This window comes from Ambystoma mexicanum, chromosome 12 (genome assembly GCF_040938575.1).
Source record: "Ambystoma mexicanum isolate Mex_15411 chromosome 12, UKY_AmexF1_1, whole genome shotgun sequence".
In the NCBI taxonomy this organism is placed as follows: domain Eukaryota; kingdom Metazoa; phylum Chordata; class Amphibia; order Caudata; family Ambystomatidae; genus Ambystoma; species Ambystoma mexicanum.
The window spans coordinates 1,168,665,161-1,168,677,810 of NC_090936.1; the positions used below are offsets into that span (position 1 = coordinate 1,168,665,161).

At 42.7% G+C, this 12,650-nt stretch overlaps 1 protein-coding gene across 4 annotated transcripts in view; it reads right to left on the bottom strand.

Moving 5' to 3' along the window:
• The window catches only part of CEP83 (centrosomal protein 83), a 284,641-nt gene that overhangs the window by 11,771 nt on the left and 260,220 nt on the right, over positions 1-12,650 (bottom strand). The window lies entirely within an intron of this gene.

Genomic DNA, 12,650 nt, shown 5'->3' on the forward strand with positions numbered 1-12,650 from the left:
TGCCTTACATTAGGTATTTAATGAGGCGATGTGCCGCGTTGTGGCGGGCCAACGCTGTAGGTAACAGCCCGCTGCCCAACTTCAGGGCCCGTTCGCAGTGAGCGTCTCTTAATGAGGGTGGAGGTGCCGTTATCCAACGGGTCCGCCCACCACCGAGGGGCATATCACCATTAGCACCCGTGCAGTTCCCTACAAGGGTGCCAATTATTTTTTTCTTCTTTTCAATAATAAAAATAACATACCTTTCCTGCGCGGCCCCAAACGGGCCAAGCAGTGCAGTGCTGCTGAAAGCCTCAGTCCATTTTCTATGTTGATGAATTGATGTCATCAGCATGGAAAACAGACTGAGAGGAGAGAGGTTATGCCCCACTTTTCACGGTGCCTGTTCCTCTCCAATTTCCCGGACATTCACTTGACCTCTTCCAGTGTCAGATCCGCCAGCTTTGCCATTTCACCTGGACGGCTTTACTCAACTTGACCAAAATAGAGGAATCACCATTTGCAGCGCTGCCTCATAATCCCAGCAGCAGCCCTAACCACCCCCCCCTCCTCCTCCTCTTCCAGTCGCAACCATCTCACCTGGTTTACATTACACAGGCATGTCCCCATTGATCTAGCAGGACCCCTACACCTGCAGGCCATCGCCTTACTGTTGATCTAAACAGCTTATTTCGCATAAAGTATTTGACCACTTAACATTTTCAACTCACTTAACAGCGGGTTCAAAATTTAAGTTAAGATTCATTTGATCAACCAAGGGTTTCAAAGGTCATGACCACAAACAATTTGGGTACATTTAGTTATTTCTGTAAATTGTTTGGGTAAATTAAAAACTAATGCAATATATTACGAATCTGTATCTAATAAAACAGAAGAGCAAGGGTTGACTAGTTCGTACACCCCCACCCACTCACCCCAAGTGTGATACGAACGTTGCAGTCTGACGAAGAGGGTCACCTGGGCAACTGGCTTACTAGGGCTCCGCACTTGTACAGCTAAGACTGATTAGGTAAAGGCAGGCCACTCAGAGGGGAGGTCCAGGGCATCACAAGCAGAGAGAGAAGCACCAAAAGGGGCAAGCCAACCCCAGGTTCTATGTCAGTACTGTAATCCTACCGTGGAGCTGGGGGCAAAAGCAGGACCCAGGGGACTGGGGCAAAGGGCGGCACCTAGGGTTTTGGGGAAAAGTGAGTAACCTACAGGGGGTAGGGGTGACATGAGCCAAATAGGGTGGGACAAGAGCTGAACCCAAGGGTGTGGAACAAGATCGGATCCCAAGAGTGGGCAGGACTAGAGCGGAACCCAAGGAGAGAGGGCAGGACTAGAGCGGAACCCAAGGAGAGAGGGCAGGACTAGAGGGGAACCCAAGGAGAGTGGGCAGGACTGGAGCGGAACCTAAGGATAGTGGGCAGGACTGGAGCATAACCCAAGGAGAGTGGGCAGGACTGGAGCATAACCCAAGGAGAGTGGGCAGGACTGGAGCATAACCCAAGGAGAGTGGGCAGGACTAGAGGGGAACCCAAGGAGAGTGGGCAAGACTGGATCGGAACCCAAGGAGAGTGGGCAAGACTGGAGCAGAACCCAAGGATAGCGGGCAGGACTGGAGCGGATCCCAAGGAGAGTGGGCAGGACTGGAGCATAACTCAAGAGGGAAGGGGGGGGGGGGCAAAAGCAGTCTGACCAGGGGTGCAGGAAAAGAGCGGTTTGGGACCCGGCGGATCAGAAAAATAGCAGAATCCAGAGAGCCCGAGTGACTGGGATAAGAGGGGAACCTAGAAGGGGCAGGAAAAGAGCTGGACACAGAGGAGGGCAGGACAAGAGCGGTCCAGGACCACAGCAAGACTCAGGGCAGGGATAAGATCAAGAGAGGAAAGAGATAATAAGTTAGTCGTCAAATGGGAGAAGTGGAGAAACATCTGGAAGGAGAATTTAGTAGAGGAAATGAAGGAAAGTTATTGGAACAAAAAAGAGGGGAAGAGGAAGGAATAGAAAGAAGTGCAGACAAGGAGGGGGATATTGCTAATAAGGAGGAGGGAGAAATTACACCAGAGGAGAAGTGGAAGAACTGCAGTGGGGAGAAGGTGGTGGACCATCAGATACCTAGGAGGTGTGGAGGGACAAGCTAGTGGCAAGGCATCCAGGAGGGCCAAGAGTAGCAAAGAAAGAAGAAAGTCGAGGGCCGGCCTCTGTAGGAACAAGACTTCGGACAAGATGCTGAGGGTGGGAGAGGGACTGATAAGGTGGCTGGAGAGCCAGAACCTTGAGGGAGAAAGAAGGAGGTAAGATCTGAGACCCGGACCACTGCCTAGGGTGGTCTCAGGTATGCCTGTGGCTTTGGGTCTTGGATGAAGACCAGCTGCACCGCAGCACCACCTAGCAAATCTGCCAAACGGCTCCAGAGCGGAGACTCTGGACAAAGCTCCCCTCAACCCCCTTTGGTGAAAACCATAGAGGAAGGGTATAGGAACTCAAACTCGGGATGGACCCTGAAAAGATTGTAGCAAACCAGTGCAGAAACCCCTTCAACCCAAAACAAAAGCACACACGTTATTGAATTAAGCTGCTGGGAAAGACCCGGAGCTGAAATTAGACAACTGAGGAACTTATTTTTTGACATCAAGGTCCCTGCAAGCCCCTTTAAGTTACCCTGAAGCACTACCAAACTCACGGAGCAGCACTACCCTGACAACTGTGGTTTAATTAAAAGCCTCATTGATTCTTATTTTGACCCTGAATTATAAACAGCCCCATATAAAACTGTTACTAATCACATCTTTCAGTTGGACCATTTGTGTGTTGATTGTCAACCATGTGACAAGCCTAAAGGAACATACCCACTGAATGGAAAAATCTCATCTTCATACACAGCTTGAATCTGGACAGTGTTTAACCTGGCAGAGTTACTATAATATAAGTTAAGGCTAGATGAAGGCTCACATCACCAAGATTTGTCAAGCCTATAATATAGGACTAGACCCATAACATCGACCAGCAGCTTGACAGGACTTGGGAAATGTTGGCGGTCCCATGTCTTGATTCCAATTTAGAAGAGAAATAACAAGGAAAGTGATGCTGCCAGTAGGCCTGAGGAGGACCAACGATAATTCTGAGAAGAGTTGTGATATCACACATACCCTTTGAAACTGCCAGGAATTGCTGAAGTACTGGGGTGAGGTATAGGGATCTGGAAAGTGAAGAGCAAACAGATTCTGAAACTGGTTAGGGTGGACCTGCATCTGTCGGGAGCAAGTGTTCAAAAATGTACTATGATATTACTTTGCCCCATCCAAACAGGGCATCCTATGAAAGCGGAAGTACCTTGTTGGGCACAACAGTTATTGATTGGAGAAGTTTAGCCTGGGGTCACACGAACAAAGTGTAAAGGATCAATAGAGACCACAGTATTATATGGTCAATGCTTTCCACTCCGGGTGCAAGTAAGGTAGAGTAAGGGAGGCCATCGAGCTGAGGCACAGGAACTTGCAAAATGAAATTACTGGGCGACATTCCATAGAACAGACTCTGGAAAACAAAGAACTACAGAAGAGTATGCTTTATGAGGGTGGATGTGTGAATGATCGCTACAACAGTCACAATTTTCTATACATGCACCATTTGTGCCACAACAAAAGAAACGTGGACAGTTCATCATGGATCCTGCACCTTCTACCATTTGGGTTTTATTTATGCTTGTTGGTTCCATCTTCCTTTCCCTAGGCAGGGTCTAAATCACAGACGTGTTTTAAAATGGCAAAACCCCATAGGAAAAGGCTCTGTGAATTAGGCCCTTAATATGAAACAATAAGCTCACCTTTACCTCCAAACAAGTGCCTCCTGGCCACCCCTTGCACTGGGGATTGTATCTGTAACCCCTCCCCCCCCACTTTTTTTTCTGCACTGCTTGCTGCACTAACACTGTTTATTGCCTCCATTATATAATTATTGGTATTTATTATTTTATTATCTTTTTTTAAATGTGTTTAAATGTATTTGTTTGGTTAATTTCATCAACCTTTCAAATTTGATTATTTTACAAAATTGTTTAAAAACAGATAATCTTGACAAAATATTGACATACATTAAAATATTAAAACATGTTTACACAGATAGTCAAATTTCATTTCATAGTTTCTAGTACATTATACAATATTTCAGAGAACTCAACCATTACTTATTCATAACAAGGTTATCTGGAAGTACATAGTCTAAAAAGTGCACTAACCGCTTTCCTCACAGCAAACTGACTGTTAGAAAAAATTAGCTGCAAAATTTCATCCAGACCAGATGGTTTGAATATACAAAGCTGATTAGCAAAGAAAATATTCCTTTGAACAACTAATTTAGGACAAGAAACTGATGTGTTCTAAGGTCTCTCTTTGTGCACCATCTTTACAAAAGCGACAAAAGTTTAGTTCTTTAGATATCTTACACCTCCTCGCCATGATGTCATTTGTAGGCCACAAATTTAGTCTGAATCTCAAATATTTCCTTATGTATGCTGAGGGACATTTTGATAAATAGTCTGACATATAGCGAAATCACTTGAAACTCAACAGAGCGGACGTAAAATCCTTATACAATAAACATTTCTCCCTATTCAAAATCCAGCTATACTGATATAGCTTCACTTTAGCTCATGTTGAATTTTCTAATAATACCTGTAAAGTAACTCCTGCATCTGACAAGACATTTAGAACTTCCCATCTCCAATTCAAAGGAAATGGGTGAGATGACCTGATCATTTAATGGGCTACTACACCTAAAATATTATTCAAATGCAGTTTTTTCCACATCACACATATTGACAACGGAATCAACCACAATTCAAAACGCAAGATTGGCATAGATGTTGACATTGGGAAATTCAATATCTTTTTCTAGAAGCGAGCTTCTAAAATGTGCCATGATGGTTGTCGTTTACAAGACATAATTTCCATGCCATATACCAGAACTGGAATAACTTTGTTCATAGAAGATCATGATATGTTTGTAAGAAAATGTACCATATTTGTAAATCAAGATTTTTGCTTGCGAAAATAATGCTGACAATTTACAGTCAAGATAGCTTAGATGTTTTGAATATTTCAAATTGTCTTGGACACACATCCCCAAATATTTGTAGTCTGATACGATTTGTAATTGAGAATGTTGCAAGTGCCACTTATACTTAATAAAGCAGCTTTTAGTTCCTGATTTACATATCATAATCTGTGTCTTTTCTTGGTTCACTGTTAGAATATTCAGATCAGTATATTCAGCTAAAGCGGTAATTATATTTTGTAGCCCTAACGGAGTGCGTGACAGAAGGACTAAATTGTCCGCATATAATAACCAAGGTATACGTTGGTTGCCAATTTTTGGAGCATCAGCTGACACAGATAAAAATGATTGACCCATATCTAAAATAAAGAAAATGAACAACGTGGAAGCCAAGATACAGCCTTGTTTTAGGCCCCTACTCGTTTTAATAGAGGCAGATAACAGGCCTTCTGTATTTAAAACGTACTTGCATATGAGTATCTAAATGAAGATGTTGAATTAAGGCAACTAACGAAGAGGGGCAACCATATTGAACAAATTTCACATATAGGAGTTGCCGATCTATGGAATCAAAGGCAATTTTAAAATCCATGTAGGCCATATACAAAGGTTGATTATCTGTGATTCTTTGTGATTTTAACAAATCTATGGTTCGCATATTCGGGGTCGTCCCAAGCCCGGCTACGAAACCTGACTGAAAAGGATCTCGTCTGCAGAGCCTTGCTGACCAATTATTAAATTCACGAAGAATAATGCGAGCAAAAACCTTGCTTGGGGCATCCAGTAAAGAAATCGGTCGATAGTTTACTGGATTTGTACGATCCCATTTTTATATATTGGAATGGTAATTGAACATTTCCAAGTCTCTGATATTGCTTACGTTTGATTTACATCTAGAAACATAGCAAATAATGTGTCAGCCCACAATTCGGGATGTTTTTTAAGTGCTAGATTTGTAAGCCCATCCGGGCCCGGTGCTCGGGAACTGCTACACTCCCATTATGAAATATAAAATGTCAGCTCTATCAAAGTCTAAATAAAATTTCTCTAAAGCAATAGGGAAAGATTCACCAGCTTCAGGATGTGTGTAGATTTTTGTAAAATATTCAACCCAAGTTTGCTCATTGATACAATTTGACTGGATAACAACCCGATTACCCGCAACAGAATGATTAATGATTGACCAGGTCTGTGACATTCTTTTGAGCTAAACTACGCAACATACCAACACCATCATTATGATAGATTTTCTAGCTCACAACCAGTTTTTATACTTGGTTTTAATATTTCTTATAGCAGCAATTCTCTGATCAAGGGGTAACTTTAGCGCTTGCCGCTTTTCTTGCCGTGTTTGTGTTTTTTTCAATTTAACTTCGCTGTTGAAAATATGAAAAGTACGCTTCTGCTTCATTTTCTGCCATCTGGAGTTAGATTGAAATAACTGCATTGTCAGCGCAAGTTATTGATATTGGATCCCCATGAACATTCGCTCTAGTAGTTTGTAAAACAAAATAATCCCTAAAATCCTTTAGAGAGATATCCGTCCAGCACAATCTATTGCAAACTGTATTTACCCTAATAGTGGATTGTAAAGGATCAGGACAACATTTTTTCACACAGCTTTGGGGACACCACTTCATTGATAACATACGATGGTCACTTAATACTGTCGAGATTACCTTAAAAAAGGTAATTTGTGACATAAACCAGCTGTCAACATAAATATAATCTCTTGTTCCAGCACTCCCCCCCCCCCCCCGCTAGGTCAATCTTGTCGGTATATCAGTGGGGAGTGAGCCGTTCACTACAGATTTCTTGCTTTGACTAAACTCAACCACTTCAAAACGCAACTGATGTGGTGTTTTTTCTCAAAACAATGTAAATTAAAATCACCTGCTATTATAATATGAGTTTTCTAGCTCTCTTGAAACTATGTCCAGTATATCTGTAAGATCATTAAGGAATTGATCATCAGAGATACCATCCGGGCTCCAATAAATATTTATTATAGCAATCTTTTCCTCATTGTGAAATAACTTAATCATCTGCATGAACGGATTAGGGGAGGCCCAAAATTCAGTTTTCATATATAAACTTGGCTTTATTGCAAGGAGCAACCCTGACCTTGGCCTACCTCGAGTCGCCTTAATAGCTCGGACTAAGTAGAGATCAAAATTATTCCATACTGGTAGAACTGTGAGCCATGTTTCTTGTAGCATGATTATATCGTGCATAATTAGCTCGGTTGGATTATTTAAGAGATGTCTAAAACCTTGAGAGTTCCAGCTAATAAGTGAAAGCGACTCAGATCTTTGTTGAATTAGCGAATTCTGACCCACTTTCTGGGTACAAGAGCAGATGTTTGAGATCGTTATTTGAAACACATTTTACAGGGTTATTCCGTGAGTTTACCGGGGAAATTCCTAAATCTAGGGATTTCGATATATCTCCCATCAAAAGAAAGCCCAAATCATTTAATTGTGCCTTCACTGCCCATATCATGTTCAAGATTACTCTCAATTTAACCCACAGCCTGACAAAAGTTCTAATTCCATCTGCCGAGAATTCAACTTGTTCAATGTCAATAGAATTTATGTCATCTAGAGCCGGAATTTCTGAAAAGATTTCCATCATTGATTTCCGGGTCAGGGTATATTGGGTGGCAGGTAAGGGACAACACTTAATTATTAGATAATGCATAGCTGGCTGTTTCACTTTTAGAGTTTTTTCCCCCGTTTACTTTAGTTGATGGGGGCAACTGTCAGTTGAGGTAATGGCACTGAATTGTTCTTAAGAACCTGCAATATGGTTATTAGTTGTTGAATTTGAAAATCTGAAAAGGGGTGTTCCCTAGCTGTGGGAATAACTGCTACTTCTTTTAATTCACTTAGATTTGCTGGGCGAGTGTCAGGCTGAAAGATTTGTGCTCTAGTTTCTTTCCAAGAATTTTCTTCGTCATGTCACCACTGATTTGCACAATCAGTTTGTTTATCGGCCGTACCTGTGATGTTTGTGTTGCCATGTAATCATCAACTGCACAACGTATTTCTCTTCTATGTTGGTTTTTTGATCCATATTTGTCCTCAGAAGTGCTTTTACCAAGTTCAGCAGGTAAAATAAGTGAGGAAGCGGATTCTATTAAATGAAGCGGTTCATGTGATGGATTCAAATCCACCTTTGTGGGCACAATGCTAAGTTTTCTTTGAAGTGCTTGTTGTTGGTATTTCTTCGTAATTGCTTGTGATTTTTTTAAAAGCTTCTGGACAAGGTAACTGTATAGCTTTAATAAATTGTTTGGTTTGTGAAGCAGCGGTAATTTTCTTATTTACGTTTTTGGATTTTTTTTTCCAATGCAAATGTTACTTTCTTTCATGTTTTGACTAAATCTATTTGTGATGCGTCACCTGTAAAAGGTGAATACAAAGGTTTGACTAAAGGCGGATTCACTGCAACGAAGGTATCAAAAATGTTCTTTTGCGCAGCCATTTCTGGGAATTCATCGGTTAGGTTTGTTATAATTTGTGTAAAGTGAGGGAGTGCTGAACTTGATTTTTCATTCATATTACCTTCCCATGCTTGAATTGAAACTTGTGAGGCTACATTTCTAGTTTTTATAGGCTCACTTGCCTTAGACTGCAAAACCAACCCAGAATTCAAATTTTTGGCAACATTTTGCTGCCAAACTAGGATCTGTGCAATTTGATCATTTTGTAGAGACAGCTTCAAATCCAATGACTCAAATAGTTTCACCATGGAATGAATTGCCAAGTTCATTGCATTTAGAGCTTGCTCTATTAATCCATTAGCAGGTTTACCTTGCACAGATTCTTTAGTAATTGTTTGTAGAGGTTTACGTGGGGTAGGAGCCACGAAAGACAATTCCACAGAAGAAGTCGTAGTGCTTGAATATAAATTTGGTGTCGTAGACACATTATCATGCAACGTATGAGAAGATAAAACATGTTAATAACAGCAGGATCCTCCAATCCCTTACAGGGCGAATCTTTCACATGTAAAACTGCCGGTGCAGTCATTACGTTACATAATAAAACACTGTCAGACAGAGAAACATTAGGTTCAAATACACATTTTGGTGCAACATCTAACATCTCACTTACTCGTGAAGGAGAGGAGCGGACCATCGGTTGTAGCAAAAGTCTGGGGATACCAGTAGGGCCCGGCGCTGTTGACTCCGTACAATTGTCCCATAGTTGTTATTTTCGCCGTGGACAAAGTAGTCAATAAAGTGGGCGTCCTTACTGCTGTTACTGGCATTGAAGTCTGGGATATTTCCTGGCAGAAGGAACGTATATCAACATGCTTCCCGGCATACACAGTTTAACGCGTGTTTTACCTATTCTAACAGTCAGGGTAGGCGCAGACCATGTTCTTTTCCTTACTTGGTCCGGAGTCACCAGACCACCTGCTGTATCAAACACTGTTGCCAATGAGCTCATGGCAGGCATGCCTGATGTTAGCGTCGTCATCATTCTCTAATGACTAAGATATCTTAAAGATCAAACAAGCAAAGTAAACGCTGCTCGTACCAATCTCAGCCACGAAGCCACGACAAGCGCGGCAAAGCAGCTAAGCGGTACTTTCGGTACTTTGCTTGGGTGCGCGCGAGCACGTTTAAGTAGGCACTTCCCCATGCAATGTGCCAAAACAACGTGGACAGGCTCCTGCAGCCTTGTGGGTGACTGAGTCCCAATAGAGAATCCACACGCAGTTAAAAGTCCAAAGTCTGAATTGCAGCAGAGATTCGCGGCACTTTAGATTATTTTTATTATTTATTTTTTATCTGTTTCTCCTTTGCTCCACACTTTCCACTCTCCCCCTTCCTTGCACGTTCTCAATGTCACTGTGCCTAGTAAGATCGTTGTGTTCTCCCTTGTGCCCAACCCTTGCCATGCTCTGAAACACATGAGTATGAGCGCGATACAGATCATATGGAGAGAATATTCTGAAGAGACCACTGCCTGCAAATCTGATTTAATAGGCACTTGAGAAAAACTGAAAAGTCTAGTTACTGTGAAACGAAGAGTCAGAAGACCACACATTCTATAGGTTTGCAACCTCTGTCACAGAAGAATGCTGAATTTCATTCAATACGATTTACTGTGGCTAGAACACCCGATTCCAAAGAGCAGCAATGGGAAGCTGAATGTGAAAGAATGATGCTAGGGCCACAATATCTTCTGGAACAAACGGGTCAACATCCCTTTAAAGGAGTGGAAGTGAAGAACAGCCAGTTTTAGGGGTACCATCCTCTGCAAAGGTGGAAAGTAAATTCCTGACCTGCTGCATAATACCCCTCCTGTAAATGGAATTGACAGGAAAACAAGTCAACGCGTTTCTGACCGACAAACCTAGTTTGCAGCACGTTGAACAAACTGGATGAAAACTATCCAGGTTCTAGTGCGCGAGCAGGGTTTCACCAGCCAGGTACTGCACACATGTGCTGCTTCTAGATGAAGATAGGCCATCACCAGTGAGACAACTTGGTGAAAAACATTGGGAAAGAATTTAGACTGAATGGAAGAGCTACTGCATGCTTCAACTTCATTCAAGACTCTCAGGAAGTGGGTCTTTTCTGATGGAAATCAGCAGTCTGAACATCAACCGCACAATCCATCGTCTGACCGCATCACTCTCAGGGTTCTAGCTACAACGGTCGCGTGAAGGTCTGGCATGATAAAGTAATGAGACTAAAATCCCGGTAACCTTCTCGACTGCTACAAATAGCAGGTCATTTAGAAATTGCTGGAGAATCTATGGAGATGACCTTTGCACATTTGGAGAAAACCAGGAAGAATGCTTGGAATACTCAGTTGAAGTCCAAAAGAGCTTGGACATAGCACATTCCATTACAGCGTCTGAAATATTTGTACCATGTCAAAACAAGGTAGAAATGCACCCAACAGCCCCAACCAATGAGGCTCCGGCTGCATCAGTGGTAACAGGAAGAGGCAAGAGCTCTTCACTCACTTTGCCTTAGCCCAAAGATTCAGGCTTTCAAGTCAGTGCCAAGTGGATTTTCATGCGCTATGCAAGCTTATTTAACATATCATGCCAGGAACAGAAGGGAGGGGAACAAGGATTCATATTTAATGGGTTCTAACAGATTCTTAACCAAACGTGTGGTCAGCTGAACGTTAAGAAAAATCTGAGCCCTCTAAGGACCAACACCTTGAAGAGGCTAGGGGCTACTGGCAAGAACTACAGAAGCTTTTTCTTTCCCTTAAATGAGTGATACAAAGATCAGAAGGAAGAACAAAAAAAATATTTGGATGGATTAAAAATCAGGATTACCTTCCAAATCCAAAATATAGATCAGTCCGGTTTGACTTCACACTGAAGACTGAGGAGCATCATTTAGTGGCAGGAAGGAATGTTCCGGAACAATTAAGACATCATGCGAAAATTGGATGAACCGCTACTTGCCTTTGCATCGTTTCTTCCTCCTTTTTATCACTATTTGAGATTGTGATCAGAAGATGACTCACCAGAAACACATTGCGATACCAAACTGGGTACCATTTCTTTTTCCCATAGAAGCTTACTACTCAATCCTCCTTTGGAGGCTGTTCTAAAGGGAGGTGCCAGCCAAAGAGAGACCTACCCTCCACTCATCTTGGAGAAGCGGTTGACAGTCAAGAGTTGTAGTTAGAGGAGCGTAGGGCTCTAGTAGGGGAGTATTTAGGGTGGGAAAGTTGGAGATTGTGTGGTCCCAGGCTCCAGAAGGCCTTCTGGATGATGCAGAGGGCCTTGAATTTGATCCTTGCTGCCACTGGGAGCCAATGAAGGGATTTCAGAGCTGGAAAAATACGATCCGTGGGCTTGAGGCCAAGGACAAGTCTTGCAGTCTTGTTCTGGATAAGTTGCAGAGGGCGAAGAGTAGAAGCAGGCAGATTGAGGAAGAGGCTGTTGCAGTAGTCCAGCCTAGAGAGAACCAGAGCTCTGTAGACACTGAGCTTTTGGACGAAGGTGAGGAAAGCAAGAATGCCTTTGAGGAAGGTCCATGATGTGAGGGATGAAACAGCGGAATCGAAGATGACCAAGGTTTTTGGCCTCACAAGATGGTGGGGGTAGAGGGCCCAAAGAGGGTGGCCAGAGGGTAGGAGGAAAAGTGGGCGCAGGTGTCCCAATCAAAAGGATCTCTGTATTACCTGCATTAAGGCAGCGATCATTAGCTGCACACCATGCCTGAATGGCGGACAAACAGTCAGGGATCAGAGGAGAGGTAGTAGAGGGAAGTTTGAAGGAAAGCTGTATGTCATCGGCAATAAAGTTGGAAACGAGGAGTGTGTTAGCGTTGGCTCTTATTCCTACATGTGTGCTGTGCCAGGACTGATGTCATTCTCAGAATGTAGGCTGTGAGTGTGAGGTTAGAATGTTTGGAGTTGAATTGGTTCTAACCCAGGCAGTTAGAGCCTGGGTGGTGGGAGCCAGTGGGCTCTTATCCCTGATCCTCTTGATATCTCAATGACTTGATGACATCTGCTCCTGTAACTATGAAGCTAATGAAGTAACCACTAAGAGTACCTGGCCTGAGTATCCAGAGTGTCCTTGATGAGTGAACCCTATGACCGAGGAGTGGTCATAACAGA